The following is a 7,339-nucleotide window of genomic DNA, read 5'->3' as shown; positions in this document are numbered from 1 at the left end:
AAGTTCGACTGGCCAAGCTGAACCTTTTCCCGTTGTCATATTGCAGGACTAGAGGCGACTTGATTACAGTCTACAAATTGCTTAGTGATAAATTTGCACCTGATATGCCCTCATTTTTCTTGTCTTCCAAAACAGAGAATTTACGAGGACACTCCAAAAAAGTTCACAAGCCAAGAACAAATTACTTGTCAACTGACTATCGACTTTCCCATCGAATCATCAACGAGTGGAATTCATTACCTCAGCACGTGGTTGAGGCTCCATCCGTCGACTCTTTCAAAAGAAAGTTGAATCAACTGAGAGACCACCATTGCAAGGAATAACATAGGTCATCAAGTCTCCTGTCCTTACCAAATTGAAACTGAAACTGATTGTTTGTCTTCAACTTACAGTTCAGTTGATTCCCGTATTATTTGATAAATGTAACTTTGAATCGAATGACAATACTGAATTGGAAGTTAACATTATTTCGAGTGGTGAAATAGATCCCCTTTCTCTGAAAATTCATTTGTACTGGATATAATAATTCTCGACAGCGTCCAAATGGTTATAATGAAGTATTTTTTCTTCGAAACGTCTTCGTAAACTGTTCATTTCTTTCTGTATTGTTTTATGATTTTCGATCAATAAATCAATTGACTCACGAGCATTACGTGTTTGTCATTCCAAACGGGTTTACGATGCTCTCAAAGAAGATTTTGATATTTCAAGTTTCCTTCTAGAAAAGCGACTTGATTAAAGCGCATAGCCTCACGTCCATGTCTGCTGACAACATTTCTAAAACCACTATCACCACACCTTTCGGCCTTTATGAATTTTGGTGCATGCATTTCGGTTTAAGAAATGTTGCACAAATATTCTAGAGATTCATAGACGACGTCTTTCGTGGTCTCAACTTTCTACACACATACGTAGATGACTGTTCGATCGCAGGTCCAGATTGAGAATCGTATCTCCATCATCTGTACCTCGTTTTCGACTGACTTCGAAAACACGACAGTACTGTAAACACTAGGAAATGTCAAATCTGCACTTACTCTCGAGATTTTTTATAACATATTACTGATGCTCAAGGCATCCGACCTCTGAAAAAAAAGGTGGCCACCATCCTGGATTACCCAGAACCGACCGCAATCAAGCAACTACGCACGTCTAACGCTTAGTAAATTTCTATAGATGGTTCATACCAAATTGCGCGTTCCTTATGAGACCTTTAACCTACTGACTTCGTAAAAATCCGAAATCCACTAAGTTGGACGACATTACGAAAGAAAAATTTTCCACAGTTAAGGAACTGACCACCAAAGCAACTTTGCTCGCACACAGGGACACCGAAGCACCCATTGGTGTCGCAGTAGACGCATCCGACTCGGTAATCAGAGTAGTCTTACAACAGTGGATAAGCAACACCAAGTAATCATTGGCATTCTTTCCGAGACGATTGCTAGACTCCGAATCGAGGTATATTAGTTTCGGTAGAGAACTCTTAGCCACGTACAGTACTGTACGGCACATTCAACACTCTGTTGGAGGCCATGCATTCACACTGTGAACCGAATACAAACCTCTTAGATGCTCTCTAAGCTCCTTTTCAGACAAGTACTCACCACGTGAGTCTTGACAATTGAACTACATTTCACAGTTCACCTCAGATATTCAACACAATTCTGGAACAAACAATATAGACGCAGACTCCTTGCCTCGCATAACATCCTTGAAAGGTTTTCAAGGAATCGACCTTCTTAAACTCGTTCAGCTTCAAAAAGAAGATATTGATCTTCAGCACGATTTATCCTGAACAACCCTTAAGCTGCGCACCAAACAGATGGGAACAGGTAAGGAAACCTTACTTTGTGACACATCTACAGGTAGGGATCACCCAATCGTGCCGAAACGTTATCGACGCATTGTCTTCAATACATTGCACAAACTTTCTCATCCAGGTGTTCGTGCAACCATCAAGCTTATAGCAGAACGGTTTTGGTGGCCTGACATGAATAAAGACGTGAGGGAGTGAGCACGCTCCTGTGTAAGCTGCTAAAAATCTAAAGTTATCAGACACAACAAATGTCCCTTAGGCTCATTCAAAACTCCCGATGCTCGTCCCGACCACATTCATCTGGATTTGGTAAGACCTTTAACAGATTCAAATGGATACTCTTATCTCTTACCCTGTGTAGAACGTTTCACTCGATGGCCAGAAGCAGTACCTATCAAAGACATCACTGCTGAAACAGTGGCCCGCGCGTTCGTTGGATGATGGGTAGCAAACTACGGTTGCCCTTCAACCATCACTAGAGATCGTGGACGCCAGTTCCAACTTGAACTTTTCCGTTGTCTGACCGCACTATTAGGAGTCACTCGCTTCTGAACGACCGCTTACCACCCACAAGCAAACGGCTTGATAGAGCGCTTTCACCGGTTGCTAAAATTTTCCCCATCGGCTGCAAACATTTCGCAGTGGACCGATGACCTTCTACTTGTCTTACTTGGTATCCGCGATGCAATGAAAGCTGACATCGGATACACTGCAACTCAACCCGTTTGTGGAACGATACTTCATGGATTCTTTGTCTTCTTTTATGAATATGGATCTGAACTCCTACACGAGTAGTCTTACGAACGCAATGCGTTTATTTAGACCTGTTTCCATTCGACCGCAGACAACTGATGTTTTCGTTCAACCTGAGTTACGATATAGTACACACGTCTTCGTTCGTTGAGACTCACATCGACGACCTTTCGAATCAGCATACGAGGGACCTTTCAAAAATCTTCAACGTATTTCGGCATGCACTTACATATTTTTTTATTTTCCAGGACGGCTGGAAAATACGATAAAAAGAACAATTAAGTTTACAAGGAACTGAAATTTTCATTACACTTTGTTTCTTTATTACTATATTTTACTGCATGGTCCCTTATAGTAAATAAAGACAACCAGATGCTGCTAAACCTAGCAAGCTATCAGAAGAGTGTTTACCAACGACAAACTCGTTGAGTTTAAACTTCTGACTGGCCACGTCCTAGGGTCATCACCACCCCACTAGAGAGGGATTGATCTGTAGCGGTAAATAAATCCCCAAAATAAATAGCTCTGTAAGGTTTCGACATTGGATGCTGACCACATTAGTTTTAACGGACTCACTTTGTGGAAGTGGGCTTATATTTATCAATGAAACCCCAAAATTTTTCGCAATTCTGGAGAGATTTTGCGTCTTTCCCCAAAATTTACCCTAACTTTGGGGAACGCTAATTTACTTTGGGCATTTCCACACAATTTCCCCAAAGTTGGGAGCTTGGGTATCATAAAAAGAGTGGCATGAAAAGCTGGACCTCCTTACTGTGACTTGTCGCAAACTAAAGAGGGAACTAATTTTGATACAAAGAACATTAAGAAATGAGTTTGGACCTAACATATTCTCTCTTTTTCTTCCCACTAGATCGGGACATCTCAGAGGACATAGCAGACGAGTTAAAAAACCAAGAACGAACAAAAAACCCATGGCATACAGGTTTTCACACTGGGTCATCAATACTTGGAACCCGTTGCCCGAAGCAGTGGTGTCCACACCTTCAATTGACTCATTGAAGAGAAGACTGGACACTTACAGAAGCATACTAGAAAAGGAATATATTCCTTTGTTATTCCTATGTTGTAACATAGGAATGTTGTAACAGTCCTGACTACACAAATCATAAAACAAAAATGACATATTGAAGTCACCCGGCTCACTCGAGGAAAGGATTCTAAGCATCTAAATCACCCGAGGCTTCTCCGAGTAACACTTAAGGCTGCTACCGACGTAGAGGACGTCTTGCTAGCAAGCCACTTGCTGAAATCAGATGGTAACGTAAGAATACTGCCCGACATACCGTACTCTGAGCGCAGTATCATACGAAACGTCCCTAAAGAATCTCGTGAGAAGTTTTTCCGCGGAAGAAACATAATTGTCCAAGGTATACCGGAAAATGCAGACCCTACTCAATCAAATTCTGACATCAGGGAATGGAAATTCATCAAACAGTCCTTGAGGCTCAAACACATACTGACTCAGCATGTGACGAGACTAGCCAAGAAGGACGGTGATCTTAGACCCCGTCTAATGAAGATAACCTTCCGATCTTCCCACATGGCGGCTGCAGTTCTGGAAGCATTTCGTGCTAATAGACGTCGATTGCCACCTGGAATCCACATGCACCCGGATAGGCCATACGAAGTTAGGACCAAGAACAAAGGCAAGCTGGAGCTGACCATTCCACTTGTGGACTGTCTAAACGATAAAAAAAACGTGTAAAGGACAGGGCCTACCACCTCGGCAAACCTCATATAGGTGGGCTACCTGTCCATTCACATAAGGTTCATACAGAAAAACAGGACGAAGCTCACGCGTTCCAAATTGAAAGCATAAACTGCTTATATATGAACGCCGCGAGTCTACCAAACAAACTGGATGAACTACGTGAACTTAGCAACGCTAATAAGGCCCATCTGATAGGAATATCTGAAACCTGGATATCTTCTCAGTTCTCGGACCAAGAGTTAGCATTACCTGGGATGACTTTGTTCCGCAACGACAGAAAAACAGGAATTGGGGGCGGAGTAGCCATATACATAAGCTCTTGCTTGGAGGTGCACCAAGTTCACAACCTCGAGTTTAACAATCTTGAGGAATCCATATGGTGCTCTGTAAGATTGTCTAGTACTTCGAGGTGTCTAGTCGGAGTCATTTACAGAAAGCCAACTGCCGACATCGAGTACGATAGTCGTATGCTGGAAGGACTATCCCGCTCTATCCGTCTCGGTTTCACACACATCCTGATTCTAGGGGACTTTAATCTCCCTAGAGTCAACTTCGCGGAACACACGTACACTGGAGGCGACAACTCAATTGAAGCTCGGTTCTACAACCTCATCGATGACTTGGGCTTATATGAAAACGTGAGGTCGGCAACTCGTTGGAGAAACAGTCAGACACCATCGCGCTTAGACTGTGTATTCACTAACGAAGAATTCCTAGTCGACAACCTCTCAATCCTGGCTCCTCTGGGAAAAAGCGATCATGCCGTCATAGCCTTCAGTTTTGTCATCAAAACTAAGCTAAGGTATCCCAACAATAATTTGCGTTGGAATTTTAAACGGCTGAATGTCCCAGCTCTACATGACTATCTACAACAGGTGGTTTGAGATGTTCACCCTCAAATCGATGTGGATGGTCATTGGGACTTCTTACTGCACACGCTCTTATGTGCTACAGACCATTCAGTTCCTCAAACGGTTCCCAAAAGCTTCAAGCCACCTACAGTAATCAAGAACCGTACCCTTCGCCTGCTAAGCCGCAAACGGCACTGTTGGGCGGAATACAAACGAACTAATAACGATGGAGCGTATAGGCAATACAAACATATCAGGAACACATGCACGAAGGCTATAAGAGAAGACAGGCTTCAGTACCAAACAAAGCTTATGGACAAATTCGCCTCTAACCCTAGAAGCCTATTCCGTTATGCAGCCTCTCTTCGTCAAGCCAAAACAGGAGTTTCTCAACTGCTAGGTCTTAACGGCCCGACCAACAACGATGGCGACGCCGCTAACCTTCTGGCGGCCCATTACTCTCAAACATTTCAACCGGCTGACATCAACTTTATTGACGACAGTCTCATCTCCAACTCCACAGGACTTTCTGAAGTGGACCTAAGCGCTGACTTGGTGTTCCGGAAATTGCAGCACTTAAGACTTGACACTTCTCCTGGCCCGGATATGGTTCATCCTGCCATACTGAGGGAGGCAGCCTCAATCCTGGCAACGCCGCTTAGCGTGATGTTTTCACACTCGCTTAGCCGAGGCAAATTACCGGAAAACTGGAAGTTGGCTCACATCACACCAATTTTCAAAGGTGGTCGACGCAATGAACCTTCAAGTTATCGGCCGGTGGCTCTTCTGTCATTACCTTCAAAACTCATGGAGTCCCTGATATGCGACGGTTTAAATGACTATCTACTGTCCTTAAATTTCTTCTCACCCCAACAGCATGGTTTCAGGAAGGGTTACTCTTGTATAACCAACCTGCTGACTGCGGTGGACAGATGGACAAGCATCATCGATTGCAAGGGAAAGGTTGATGTCATTTACCTTGATTTCTCAAAAGCTTTTGATAAGGTTAACCACTTGTGTCTTATCAACAAGCTCAAACGACTAGGTATCAAACCACCTCTAATCGATTGGCTTACTTCATACCTGAAAAATCGACACTTTAAGGTTAGGGTTAATTTCACTTTATCTCAGGCTATGGAATGTCCTAGTGGGGTCCCCCAGGGCTCAGTACTAGGACCTCTTCTCTTCTTGATCTACATAAATGATCTTCCTCAACAGGTAACGTCAGACTTACTACTTTTTGCCGACGACGTGAAACTTTGGAGAGAGATACGCAACCAAGACGATACACAGGCACTTCAGGAGGATCTGACGCGACTTCAAAGTTGGGCAGACGATAACGGACTTACCTTTAACACTTCAAAGTGTAAAGTAGTCCATCTGCGACATGTCGCAAACTACAGTTACAACTTAGGAAACTCCTCTCTAGTAGTATCCCAAGTCGAAAAAGATTTAGGAGTCCTGGTGCCCCATGACTTAAAGTCTTACGCCAACTGTGACAAAAATGCCTTCCGAGCAAACCTTGCACTGGTAACGTTGAAGCGCATTTTTGGACAGTTTGACGGACGAACTTTCCATACAATCTTCAATAGTTTCATCCGTCTCCATTTAGAGTACGGAAACATAGTACTCCCCCCTCACTCCATAAGGACAAGGTCACTTTGGAGCGTATCCAACGGCGAGCTACGAAATCAGTTCGAGGACTCAAATCTAAGCCTTACGAAGAACGCCTCCGTTCACTAGACCTTTACCCACTAGAATATAGGCGTCTTAGAGGTGATTTACTAATGGCTTATAGTATTCTTAACACTTCTGGACATCCTCTTAAACACCTACTTAAGCTTAGTTCGAATAATAATCTAAGGGGTAACACCCAGAAACTGGAAACACAACATAGCAAGACGGAATGTAGACACAACTTCTACTCCTTAAGAGTTGTCAAAAGCTGGAATTCGCTGCCGGCCGAGCTAGTCCAAGCGACTTCTCAGGAGTCCTTCAAGAGGCAACTTGACCTATTCTTAAGGACCAAGGACAGCATCACATTATGATTTACCAATTTCTTTTCCTTTTTTATTGTTAACATACCTAGGTTCCTGCCTGGAGGATTTGGTGATCCCCTGCTACTAGACACGGAAGCCTGTTAAGCGAAAGCTTCTTCTATTCCGTCCACAACCATTTGAACCA

Source organism: Schistosoma haematobium, chromosome 2 (assembly GCF_000699445.3).
Source record: "Schistosoma haematobium chromosome 2, whole genome shotgun sequence".
Classification (NCBI taxonomy): domain Eukaryota; kingdom Metazoa; phylum Platyhelminthes; class Trematoda; order Strigeidida; family Schistosomatidae; genus Schistosoma; species Schistosoma haematobium.
Note: the sequence above shows the minus strand (reverse complement) of the source record.